Source organism: Arachis duranensis, chromosome 4 (genome assembly GCF_000817695.3).
Source record: "Arachis duranensis cultivar V14167 chromosome 4, aradu.V14167.gnm2.J7QH, whole genome shotgun sequence".
NCBI classification, from domain to species: Eukaryota; Viridiplantae; Streptophyta; class Magnoliopsida; order Fabales; family Fabaceae; genus Arachis; species Arachis duranensis.
The window spans coordinates 37,027,151-37,041,415 of record NC_029775.3 but is presented as its reverse complement, the minus strand read 5'-3'; positions in this window follow the sequence as shown (position 1 = coordinate 37,041,415).

Here is a 14,265-nt window from a genome sequence, read left to right as displayed (position 1 = left end):
GGCCGTGGGGTAATGGGCTGTCTAATGGGTTGGGTTAACTAATGGTTTTTTTAGGGTTTCTTTAGTTACCGGTTCGGTTCGGTTCGGTTCGAGTTTTTATGGTCAGAACTGAAAACCGAACCGAACCGCAAAGAAACAGCAAAATACATTTTTTTCGGTTTTTGGTTTTGTTCGGTTTTCGATTTTTTCGGTTCGGTCCGTCGGTTTAGTTCGGTCCGGATCGGTTTTGAACACCCCTATTTCCACCCCCTTTCAGCTATAGGTGCGAAGGTTTAGTGCAGAGCTACAGGAGTATAAAAGATTATATTCATGAGTTGAGTTGTTAGAATTTATTTTCCCTTCATCGTTTATTATTTTTTTAGTTTTTAGAGGAGTAGGATTTATTTTTGAGGCTCCGATACTACTCCAACGGGTAACTTCTCACTTGGTACTTACAAAGTCTCGTTGAGAGATTGGAATTGTGATTGCGGGTACTTTCAGGCATTTCACTACCCATGTCGCCATGCAGTCTCCTGCGGTGCATATTCCCGCTTGAATTGGGCAATTTATGTCCACGAGGTATATCAACTCAGCACGGTTTTTAATGTATATATGATGGGATTCAATCTTCTAATTCCAAAAGGCTTTTGACCACCATATGTTGATCCAACAATCATTTCTGATCCCTGTAAGAGACGTGCATCTGAAGGTCATCCGAGGAGTACTAGAATTTGCACTAATATGGATGAGGTCGATCCAAATAGACCAAAGCGGTATGGACTATGCAGACAGCCTAGTCATACTCGGTAGAATTGTCCACAGGGAGAAGTCGCCGGGGGGTTTGGAGCAGCTAGCGGAGTTTAGTGTTTTTTTCATTGTGTTGCCTTTTCTTATGTCCACTATATTACACTTTATTGTTGTTTATCAATGTTTGTGCCATTTTGGGTTATCTTCTCCGTGTTTGTAGTTGTCTTTATTATTGTCTTATCCAATGGACTGTCGTTATTAATATTATTGCGTCTTCTTTTTTATCATGGTGTTACCTTTACTTTTTTCTGTAAAATTTCAACAGACATAAATTAAGTAGTTTCAAAACTCATTCAAGTACTATATAATGACATAGGATGATAACCTAATAACATGATAACATAGCATGATAACATAATACTGAATACAACAACACAATGATAATGACATAGCATGATAATATAATAACATATAACATAACAATCATCCGAATAGTTAGAATAGATGTGGCCCTGTGAAGTAGCGATGTGGTGCCTGATCTTCTGTCCTCTCTGAGCGAGAGATACCTCATCCTAGTCTCCAGTTGGCCCGGGTGGCCTAGATGGGCCTGCACGCTCGGGGAGTGCTGCTGCAACTGCTGAGGAATAAGTGCTACCCAATGCAAATGTCTCGTCCAAAGGTCCTGACAGAGGCTCGTTCAGGTCCATATCAAGGGGCATCTGGTGTCCGGCGACCTGCAGTCCACATTAGGCTACCTCATCCTCTTGGATAATGATGCTAATCTCCTCTAGGAAGCATGATCCTCCAAAGTCACTATCAAGGCCATCGTTGCCTAGCAAATCCACAAGAAGCTCACCCTGGCTCATGAATATCTGACTCTCATGCGGGGCCATATCACTGCTAAGGACACTAACAAAATAATCACCAAAACCCCCCTCACCTCTAAACCCTCCACCATCTCCACATCCATCAGCACCTCCACCGACACCAGATCCACCTCTAACACCACCTCCACCGCTATCACTATCATCTCCACTTCCACCTCCACCTCCATCTCCATTGCTATCAACTCCACCACCTCCAATGTCATCCCTACCTCTCTTAATACGTCGACCTCTACCTCGTCATCCCACCTCCCTCCCTCTCGACTACGCCCTCTACCTTGTTGATGACCTTGACCCCTCCCTTCCATGGCATCAATCACATCATCAAGCCATCTCCACTCATGATCGCTGGCTCGTGTCCCAACACCATGCCTCCACTCCACTCGACGTCTATTAAGAATATCTGACACCTGATCCATATCAAGGACCCGTCCTGGACCTCTTTGTGTCACCTCGGCTGGGATAGCATCTGCTCTAGGGTCCCTGAGAAAAAGCTCAGGCGATAAGAATCTCCTCCCATGCTCATGTCACCACTCCAAGTAAGCTTGTGACGGTCCTGGGTCTGCCACCACATCAAATTGTAATACATGGTCGGCCCGTCTGGTCCAATATATGTGTCATCTCTGTAACGTGTTTGGAAATCATCGGTCTCTGCTCTACCATCCTTTGACATCAAAAAATCAATATCGAGTACGGGCAGTAGGCGATGCTGTACTCTACCAAGCTGTGGTAGCACCCTATCCAACTGTTGCCACTCTATCATAGCAAAGTATATCAATGCCATCACAGCCCTCCATAGTATCGTATGTTGGGGCTCTAGGATCTCAGGATGAATGACCTGAACAATATCCGGTGTGCTATATGACATCTACGTGAACTGGTAAAGAGAAACGAGTATTGCAGGTCAATTTACATACAGTAAGTAGATTAAAACACTTAACATTAAATGCTTGAAAGCTAAAACACTCACATCCCTTTCCCGAAGTAAATCTATCTTGAGCCTCCACTGCACAACTCTTGGCCCTTTCTCACTTAATGTTGGCTAATAACCGGACCACCTGACACCTGATACATGTTATAAACAACGACAATAATCTTTAATATAAATTATTAAACATAACAACAATAACCATTAATTACCTCGTTGCTAACAGCCAATGAAAGACGTCAAACCCATCGGACATAAATTCGAAAACTGCCAGAAGATCCATGACTCCGGGAGCTACAATGGACCGACCAACTTAACCACGTTCCTGTTGGCCACATAGCACAAGCACCGGTATAACCACGATAGAGCGGCGGATCCCAACTATATCTACCCATGTCTTCTAATCTCGCTACGTACGGTAGCTGATAGAGGAAAATCATCGGTTCAAAATTTTTCACAAAATAATTCTATTGAAATATAGATCCAAACCAACAGATAACTCTCAATCAAAGTTTAATTTGTTTGTCTCTTAAAGTCAAACTAATAAAAATCAAGAGTATTTAAACCTCGGGTTGTCTCTCAAAGGAATAGTAAGAAAGTGTGTATATTATTGGTTATGAGAAAATAGGGGTTGTGATGACAATGGACAAGAAATATAAACGACAAGAAAGTAAAGCTACAACTAAGGAACTATAAATGCTAAAAGAGCTAAGAAATCAAAGCTAACAAAAAGGAATGATAATCAATTAATATAAAAAGCCTTGGCTAGGGGTGAGAATTAGAATTCCTATCCTCATTGTTATTCTCAATTGCGATAGTAAGTGTATATTGCTCTCACTTAGTCATCCTCTAACAATGAAGGAAAGTCAAATGAGCACAATTAACTATAGTCCACAAGTCCTAATCAAATCCTAATGAAATATTAGATTTAGTGGAATTCAAGCCAATTAGCAACCTTCAATTACCAATCAACATTAGATTTTGATAATTCAAGAGTCTCCAATTACTCAACCCTCAAGCCAAGAGTGCAAAAATCTACTTTAAAACCAATTCAAGCATTTCATCAAACACCTAATGTGCGTAAACATAAAGCATGGTAAATTGCATGAATTAGTAAAATCTACAACTACCAAATGTAAGAAAATAATAATAACAACTAAATTAAGCAATCATAAACATAAAAGAATGAAGTTGCATTAAATAGAAATCAAAATCAACAAGAGGTCATAAACATAAAAGTGACCAAAATGAGAAATTAACAAGAACTAAGAAAATTAAAGCAATAGAATATGAAAAAGTATAGAAAACTAAATCAAAACAAGTATTTAACCCTAAATCTAAGAGGAAATTAAGCACAAAATCCTAAATTTTAGAGAGAAAATAGAGTTTCTCTCTCTAGAAATTTAACCTAAAGCACGGCTAAAACTAAATTATAACTACTTTTTTCATTCTCCCTTCAATTCCTAGTTCAATAGCATCAGAAATGGGTTGGATTGGGCCCAAAATACTCCAGAAATTGTTGGTCACGTGTTGCCTTAAGTGCGTCACATTTTTTTGTGTTCTGCATATGTGGCAATTTGGCTGCATACGCGGATGTCTTAACAGACGTCCACCATAGACATTTGTATATCATTTTGAAGTCCCAGATGTTAGCTTTCTAATGTCACTAAAACCACCTCATTTGGAGCTCTACAGTTCATGTTATGATCCCTTTAGTACGAAGAGGTCAGGATTGACAACTCTACAAATCCTTCACTTCTTCATGAACTTCTCAACTTTTGCATGCTTTTTCTTCATCCTTCCAAGTCATCCTTGCTTTCTAAAACTTTAATCACTTAAATAAACACATCAAGGTATCGAATGGAATAGAAGTGAAATTAAAATTAGCAATTTTAAGCATAAAAAGCATGGTTTTCATCACTAAGCACAATTAGGAGAAATTCACAAAACTATGCTATTTCAATGAATAAATACAAGAGAAGTCAATAAAATCCACCTAATTAAAGCAAATAAATACTATGAAATATGAATTTATCACATCCCCACACTTAAACAATACCATGTCCTCATGCTAAACTCAAGAAGGATAAGACTAAGGGATGCAACACTTATTCAAAATAAACTATCTATATGCATGCAACTACTTAGTCAAAATAAATCAATTTTCAAGAATACATATATAAACATAAGGGTTAAAGCAGGCACAACCAAGTTAAAACCAACAATTGATTAAAGTTATTGAAAAGAATTTACAACTTGCAAGATCAGGAATAATAACCGGTGGAAACAAAGAATTGAGCAATCGAACCCCTCATCTAATGTGTATACGCTCTAATCGCTCAAGTGTATAGGATTGATTCACTCAATTCTCCTTTAATCATGCCTTCTATGATTTGTCTTTCATCTAACAATCAAATTATTCAATGCATGCATACAATTATTATGAAGGCTTTTTCAAGGTTGTAATGGGACTAGGGTAGAGGTAAGGATGCATATGATCAAGTGAGCTTGAAATTTGAATCTTTGATTAACTTAAACTCTCACTTAACACATATAACAACCTATACAATTCAAATGAAAACCTAACTACCCATTCTTCATTTTTTCACACACTCATGCATTCTTTTTAATTCACATCCCATATGCATTATTCTTATTACTTTTCTTTGGGGCATTTTGTTCCCTTCTTATTGCTTTCTTTTTCTCTTTCTCTTTTTCTTTTTTTTCTTCTTTTTTTTCTTTTTTTTTCTTTTCAAAATAAATATATGCAAAAGTATCAACGCATATAGTTTAAACATTTAATGCACGAATATGTACCCAATTTCTAAGATCTTTAATAAAAATATAAAAATACCCTTTTATCTCTACCAATGTCACCAAACTTTCCCACACTTGAATAATACACACCATCACTAGCCTAAACTAATCAAAGATCTAAATTAAGAATATTTATTGTTTTTTACTTAGGGGTAGTGATGTGTTAAGATAAAGAACAAAAGATGATTAAAATAGTCTCAAAATTGGTTAATAAAGGTGGATAAAACGGTAAGACCATTTGGGTAAGTGAGCTATTTGAAATGAAAGCCTCAATCATATAAATGCATTCATACACAAAATAATGGACATAAAGAATCAAACAAATCAAATATTACAATCATAGAAAGAGAATAATACACACAAGAATGAAAATAGTGGTTGTATAATATAACCACACAATTAGGCTCAAAACTCACAAGGTTGTGTGTTCTTAGCTCAAAAACCATGTTCCACAATATATAATTCAAGCAAGTTTCAATGAAAAATATTTTAACTCAAATCAATTGGAATGTCAATGCCCTATTAAGAATATTTTTCTTGGAAGATTTCATTACTATTTTAAATAAACTTATTATATATTTGAAAACCAAGAAAATGCAACTAAAGATTCTAAAAGACATAGTAATAACAGAAAAATTGAATGTGAAAGTGTTGGGATTAGAATTTTTCACCCAAGATTGGCTTATCAGTCGGACGACCAGCCTCCCCCCACTTAAAAGTTTGTATGGTCTTCCGTGCATTCAAAGATGAGCAAAGGGTATGGAGACCTTACGGATTGCCACCTTTAGTTGGTGGGTATCTGGCTGCTGCATGTTCTTTCTTCTGCTTCTCTTGTTACTAATGATGACTCATCATGAGGAATATAAAACAGACTAAAGTAAGATGAGTAAATTTGAAAACAAGGAAGCATATATTGTTGTAAAATGATCACTAAAATAAAAGTGAGTGAATCAGTATGTGACATTGATGAAAATAAGTGTGTGAATTCTAAGATTGTGCATAGTTTAAAACTCACACACTAGCGTTAAAAGCTATGTCACAATTATACAAAAAAAAGTATGCAATTCACTCATTCTAGTGTGCTTGAGATACCTTAAAGAAAACTTGTAGGTTAAGACAAATAAATAAGTAATAAAGAAGCATGAGAGTATTCAAGCAATAATCAAGCAATTGTGAAATGGATAATGAATGGACATTGGTTGATGTGCAAGAGAATTTAATAGATCAAATGAAATATGAAACTTACACAACAATCAATGACATACTTTGAAGTTCCTTCGTAATACCTAATTGACATAAAGTGGGGCACATGGGTGCTATGCAACATAGTAAAAGAGGGATAGAAGTTAAAAAATCAATCACATAGCAAGCATGGTCCATATAGCTTGAGAATTTCAAAAAGATGTCCTTAAGTGAGCTTACAATCCAATTTAACAATGCCACAATATCGATGGACAAACTTGGCGATGTAAATAAAAGTCAACATAATCAAGCATCACCTAACAATAAATGCATCAAATATAAGCAAATTGCCTAATGATAATAAAATCAAATCACATGGTGGCCAAAACATGCAATTCAAAAGATTTAGAATGCTTTGAAGGCAATTCTCATGAGTATTTGGTATGCACAAAATTAAGCATGAAAAATTTAATACCAAGCAATAATGTATAACCTGAATAAAGGAATCCAACAATGAATATTCACAACAACGATACTAAAATAGCATCATGTCGGCAAGTAGCAGTAATATCTCAGCACAATCAACAAATCAAATCAATAATCTAACACTTATCACCAAAAGATAACCTATCCTAACCAATTAATCTACTAAAATAGAAAATTCAAACTAACTAACTAATGAATAAAGATGGAGGTAGATGGTTAATGGTGGTGATAGATGATGGTTGAATAAGGGAAAAAAGAGAGAAAAAGAGAAAAGAAGAAAAGAAATGGAGAGAAGATAAGAAAAGAAAAATATGTGAAACAAGGGAGTCATGCGTACGCGGAACCATGAATGCGTATGCATGACATGATTTTTTTTTGGAGCTCGTGTACACAACCTATATGCATGCGGAAGGAAGTTCACGTACGTGAACAGCTTGTACGGAGATGGTGCTCTATGTTCGAGGGGGTTGCGTACGCGGAAGGTGACTGCGTACGCGAAATGGTCCAAAAAAGCAAGGTTGCGTACGCGGGCATAGGACCGCGTACGCGGGACCATCAGGACACATTTTTTTACACCCTTCAAGAGTTCACCACATACAAGATACAACTAATTCCTAAACTCTAAGACCCCAAACAAAGAAAATTCACTTCCTCAAGCAAATATTCAACATAGAAAAATAAAGAAAATTAGAAGATCTTACCAAGACTTAACATAAACAAGACTTTCCAAGACTTAAACATACAATGCAAAAGAAAAAGTTAATTCAAAACAAGATTATTACCTATTCAAATATTCAACCTAAAACAAAAATTTATCCAAGCAACTAACATCTAAGATTAATATATACAAGAATGATATAAAGAGGGAACGCACCTAACAATCACTACAAGAAAAATCATTTTTAGCGACCATTTATTTTGTTTTTAGCGGCAATAAAAATAGATGCTAATACATTTACTAGCAATTAGACATTAGCCGTCTTATGCTTCATCGCTAAAAGGTTTTAGTGGCAATTATAACATTTGCCGGTAAAGACTTTTTTAATGGCCGCAAAAAAATATGTAATTTTTAGCGGCCATTTTCTTGGCAATTTATATGGCTACCAAAAGTAATTCTAAAGTTGCAATATTATTCATTTTTAGTGGCCATTACTATTGCCGCCAAAACCCATTTTACCAACAATTTCTATAGCCACTAAAAATAATTCTAAAATTGTAATATTATTCACTTTTGCCGACCATTACTATTGTCGCTAAAATCTTAAGACTTTTTTTAGTTATATTATATTCATTTTTTAGAAGCAATGAACTACCTTTTTCTTTAGAATCTCAATTATTTTTGCTAACAATTATTATTGTTATGTATAATATAAATATATTGAAATTAATTACTACAAAATGAGAATTTCATTAAACTCAAAATGTTGATACACAAATTTTTCTTGAAAAGTAATAAATCATATTACAAATCTAAACAACAAAAAATACTACAAGCCTATAAACTCAAAATAAGCTTCCTGCAGGGTTGTTATGTCCCCTTCTATCTCAACAGTAAGATCCATCATCCTTTTCTGACGCTCATATTTTTCTCCATATTTCATGTATTTTATCTGCAAAGTATGAGGTGCATGTTTACTCTCCATATTATTTGAATTAATAGATCTTAAAATGACAGGAATTTATCTATTGCAAAAGTATGGCAACACTGTAGTACAACATTGGCATAACAACTGCAAAAATAAATGAACAGATAACCTCTCTGAACTAATTATCTTATCTAATGTTTTTAGTAAACAAATCATTTCAAATTATATATTCCCACAATTTATAAGGCTATGTCCAGCTTGAATTACAGCAATAGTCTGTCCAAAAAGAATAAGAGGAAAAATAACTAAATTTATTGGTAAATTAAAAATAAATGTTTAAGAAACAATAATAAAGGGAGGCCTAAGAATAATTGTGGAGTGGCCTGAATGCCAGAATCAAATTAGTCGGTCCATTCAGGAGGAAGCTGCAATAAATAAGGCCAAAAAAAGAAAGATTGGGATGAATCAATCAATCATGAGATAGGTACACATAAGCAATAGAAATAAGATTTAAATGGTGGATTATGTTTGTTTTGTTTGAAGCTAAAAGCAAGGGAAGAATAATAAGAGAGAGAGAGAGAGAGAGAGAGAGAGAGAGAGAGAGTTAAGAGAGGTAAAGCATCAAAGGAGCTCTGCTAGTCGTTGGAGATATTAGGCTCACATTTTGTGGGCTCTTTGAAGACCCACTTGTGGCACTTATGAGATGCAACTTTTTCCATCAACATGTTCCCATCCAAACATTAAGATTAAAATTAATTCGTTGACACCCAATTAGAGACAAACACAGCATGGAGATTTTCACAAAACAAAGAACTACCCAATACCCATCCTTCTCCATAATTATATAACTGAATGGACATCTTGCTAAAGGCCTTTCTCACTAGATCCTCTCCTCCTCCATCCATGTCTTCCACCAGACTTGCACTCCTTCCTTGGCAAAACCCATCTTCCCACATCAGGACCCTGCACCAAAGATACCAACTTTCTTTTCAACTTCAAATCAAACCCCCATTTGCATTTTGCAACAATAACATATTCATAGATCAAAGTGTAGTAACAGTGGTAGTACTAAGATATACAGGCTGTTGTTATCGTCTCCAACCTTGCAACCATTGCTACCTCTAATAACATATTTCTTCTGCACATACATGTTGCTTTACACTGAATTAAACATTCACTTTCATACTGATAAATTAAATAACAACAGTTAATATAAAGATCACATAATTTGTAAGCTAAAGTTGAAATAGTTACTTGATCTATCTGTTTAGCAGTCCTTTTAACAGGAACATTGCCTCCTTTTGCAATGGTAGCCCAATGCCCTTCACCAAATCTTTGAACAACATCTCGTAGCAGATTGTCCTTTTCCTCTGACCATGCTATTTTCCGCTTTTTAGAAGCCATGTTGCTACCATCTAATCCCTTGATTTTAATATTATCGGTCAATGATACAGCTGGCAGTGTCTGTCTCTTAATAGTAACCAAAAAAATAATCTCTGTTCTTTGCATTAAACTAGAGGATTGTATGCCCTTGTTAGAAGTTTTAGATGAATTGCAAACTGAAGCATGTATAGTCAGTGGAGCCTCAATTGTTGAACTACTAGGTGTTGATTCACTTAGTGAAATAATCATTACCTAAGGAATGAATAATTCACATAAACATGCCAGCGAAATGTTAAAGAATAGCACAATTGCTAGTCTTATATTTGTCCAGTATGAAACATATTTGCAAAACATTGTAAAATATATTATAGACTTCTTTTAGAAGTAAAACATGGAAATTAAGGTAGGCATTAGATTCAATAAAATGCAATTTAATCATGAGAACATGCAATCAAACAAGCACTGTGTAACCATCTAAGGCAAGAAATCTAGATATAATGTATAATTGGAGAAGGTATAAGGCTAGTGACCTTCACCTTCACACATGCCACAGTCTCTTATGCTACTTCCAAACTTATTGGGGAAAATGTTTCAACCTCATATTCTAGGTTACTATCATCATCCTAGAGTTTCATCACAATCACAATCAGATTCAGATCTTCACAAAACAAGCAGAATTCAAATAATGTAGTAGAGGAGCAACACTTATATTACATCAGAGAAAAAAGAAGAGTGATGACAAGTCATCATATACCTATTTCTCAAGCTAATTTCACTTGTTTCACTAGTTTTTATGCACTTTCTTGCACCCTAAGTAAGCAATTTAGAGTGGAATTGCATGTTTTATTTGAATCAAACAACCACCATTTAATTGATGCTAAATAATGAGGTTTAAGCTAAATTTAATTGATTTTTAATTGATTTATAAACTTTGTGAATTTAGTGATACTTTGATTGATTGTTTTGATTATTTGTAGGTGAAGAAAAGAAGAAAAGAAGGAAGCGTGGCTTAAGAAAGCGTGACCCAAGGAGGAAAAGAATGTAGCGCATGGAAGGGAGGAAGCCACATTGCCCTCCACGAGAGCACACTGCCCTCCAAGGGAGCACAACAATGAACCAAGCATTCAAGGCTTCACTGCCCTGCCCTCCTTGAGGGCGGAGCACAATTCTAGGCCAAGAAATGAGAGAAGGAAAATCTCTGCCCTGCCCTCCTCAAGAGCAGTTTCGGACTCCTCATGGAAAAATTCAAGGAAATTGTTCTTCAAGTGCCATCCATGGGTTTCGAACCAAGCTCAAGAGGGAAGGAAGTAGCGTTCAAAAGGAAGGAAAACAAGCCAAAATTAGCTTGTTTTCAACCTCCAAGGATTGAACACAAGACCTTGAGGAAGCAAGAGACCAGGCGCTACCTTGGCACCAAGAAAACCAAGAAAAAAGGGGCAACAAAAGCCATCCAGCAAGTTTCGAACTTGGGACCTCACCCAAGAACAAGGAAAGCTTGCGCTGCTCTGCCCTTGTGGAGGGCAGGGCAGCATTTCTTGGTGCATGGCACACAAATTGGCACGGCCAGCACGCACAGCAAGGGAGCTTGGGCGCGCAGCTTGGACGCACCATGACAACATTGCCCTGCCCTCCACAAGGGCAGGGCAGCATCCTGATGCCCCTCCCAATTTGGCACGCTAGTTGGATCCACATGCAAGGCTTCCCTGCTCTGCCCTCCACAAGAGCAAAGCAACCTCCTGGGAGCAACATGGGCTGAATTTCACTCAAAAATCCAACTTAATTCATTTCTTCACCAAATCAAAAAGCCCACTCAAAATTCTTAGATCCAAAATAGAAAGTGTATAAATAGGTGTTAGTTAGGATTAGAGGACAGGTTTTTTTTTAGAGAGCTTACTTTCATTTTTAATTTTCATCCTTAGTCAACTTGAGAGCTCACTTTCCATTTTTCTGTTTTCTGCAAAATTGGCTTGAGAATTGGAGGAGAGAATTCACTTCTTCCTCCTCTGATCGTTTTGTTTTCTGGGTTTTGTTTGAGTCTTAAGTGTGAAGAATTGAGGAACTTCTGTCTCAATCTCCATTTAAGATCTCTTTGATTTTCCTACTGCATAATTGAGTTAAATTCCATTTCCTTTACTGCTGCAATCTTTAATTTCTCTTTAATTACTTTGTGAACTTGGATCTAGGAAGGCAATTGAGATCTAGACTCTGCTATCTAGTCTCTAGAGCCCTGAGATCTCACTTTCCTTTTGGTTCTTCTGTGAACCCCTGCTGCAATTAAATTTCCATTTCTGTTTGAGATCTAGTCTATTTCAATTCATCTCTTGTTTAGTTAATTGTTGCAATTTAATTTCCCTTGTTTGAATTCTGAATTTCCAGTCATTTACATTTCTTGCACTTTAAGTTTCAGTCATTTAATTTCTTGTTCTTTAAGATTCAGCTCTTTTACTTTCAGTTCTCTTTAATTTCTGCAATTCATCCCTCTCCCTTTACATTTCCTGATATTTACTTACTGTTGGATACAAAATCACTCAACCAATACTTGATTCACTTGACTAAATCAACCACTAAACTAAAATTGCTCAATCCTTCAATCCCTGTGGGATCGACCTCACTCCCGTGAGTTTTATTACTTGATGCGACCCGGTACACTTGCCGGTGAGTTTTGTGTTGGATCGTTTTCCACATATCAAGTTTTTGGCGCCGTTGCCAAGGATTGAAATAGATTGACAATGATTAAGTGAAGTGGAGATCTAGATTAAGCATTTTTTTCTTTTGTTCTCAACTAACATATTAACTGTTTGAATTTTTGCTTAAGCTAACTAAAACTTCATTCTAGCAATAGATTGAAGTTTCACTGGTTTTCTGGTTCTGTGTGTTTCTTGTTGTGTATTTGTATGTCAGGTACAGGGAGAGCTTCTCCTATTTTCTTTGAAACTAACCAAAGAACTCTTCGAAGATTAAGAAGAGCTGAAAGAGGGAAGAACATTGTTGGAGAGGAAGAATCTGAGGAGGAATTCCAAGAGATGGAAGGAGATCTATCTAATCTCAATCAGCCAGAAGGAGGGGCCAACAATAACCCACAACAGAGGAGAGTATTGGCCTCCTATACATTTGAAAATGCTAGACATTGTGGGAGTAGCATTCTTACCCCTAATGTCAATGCAAACAACTTTGAACTGAAGCCACAACTCATCACATTGGTCCAAAACAACTGCTCTTTTGGAGGAGGGCCATTGGAGGACCCGAACCAATATCTATCCACTTTCTTGAGGATCTGTGACACAGTTAAAAGCAACGGAGTGCACCCTGATATATACAAGCTGCTGTTGTTCCCATTCTCTCTCAGAGACAAAGCCACTCAATGGCTAGAAACATTTCCAAAGGAGAGCATCAACACTTGGGATGATTTGGTGAGCAAGTTTCTTGCCAAATTTTATCCCCCTCAAAGGATCATAAGATTGAAGACTGAGGTGCAGACATTCACTCAAATGGATGTTGAAAATCTATATGAGGCATGGGAAAGATATAAGGCTCTGCTGAGGAAATATCCACCAGAGATGTTCACTGAGTGGGACAAGCTGCAGAACTTCTATGAAGGACTTACTCTGAAGGCTCAAGAGGCACTTGATCACTCAGCTGGAGGATCACTGCAATTGATGAAAACTGCAGAAGAAGCTCAAAACCTCATTGATATGGTGGCCAACAACCAATATTTCTTTGCGCACCAAAGGCAACGCCAACCATCATAGAGGAAGGGAGTGTTAGAATTGGAAGGAGTGGATATAATTTTGGCTCAACACAAAGTGATGCAGCAGCAGATTCAGCAACAATTTGAGCAAATGGCCAAGAGAATTGATAGCCTTCAGGTTGCATCAGTGGTGCGCGAAATTGTGAACAATACTTTTTCACAACTCTCATAATCCCCGGTAATGGCTCCAAAAACGTGGTAGCTCAATACCATGGCATTACACAACTTCGCACAACTAACCAGCAAGTGCACTAGATCGTCCAAGTAATAAACCTTACGCGAGTAAGGGTCGATCCCACGGAGATTGTTAGTATTGAAGCAAGCTATGGTCATCTTGTAAATCTTAGTCAGGCAAACTCAAATGTATATGGTGATGAACGAAAATAACACAAAGGTAAAGATAGAGATACTTATGTAATTCATTGGTAGGAACTTCAGACAAGCGCATGAAGATGCCTTCCCTTCCGTCTCTCTGCTTTCCTACTGCCTTCATCCAATCCTTCTTACTCCTTTCCATGGCAAGCT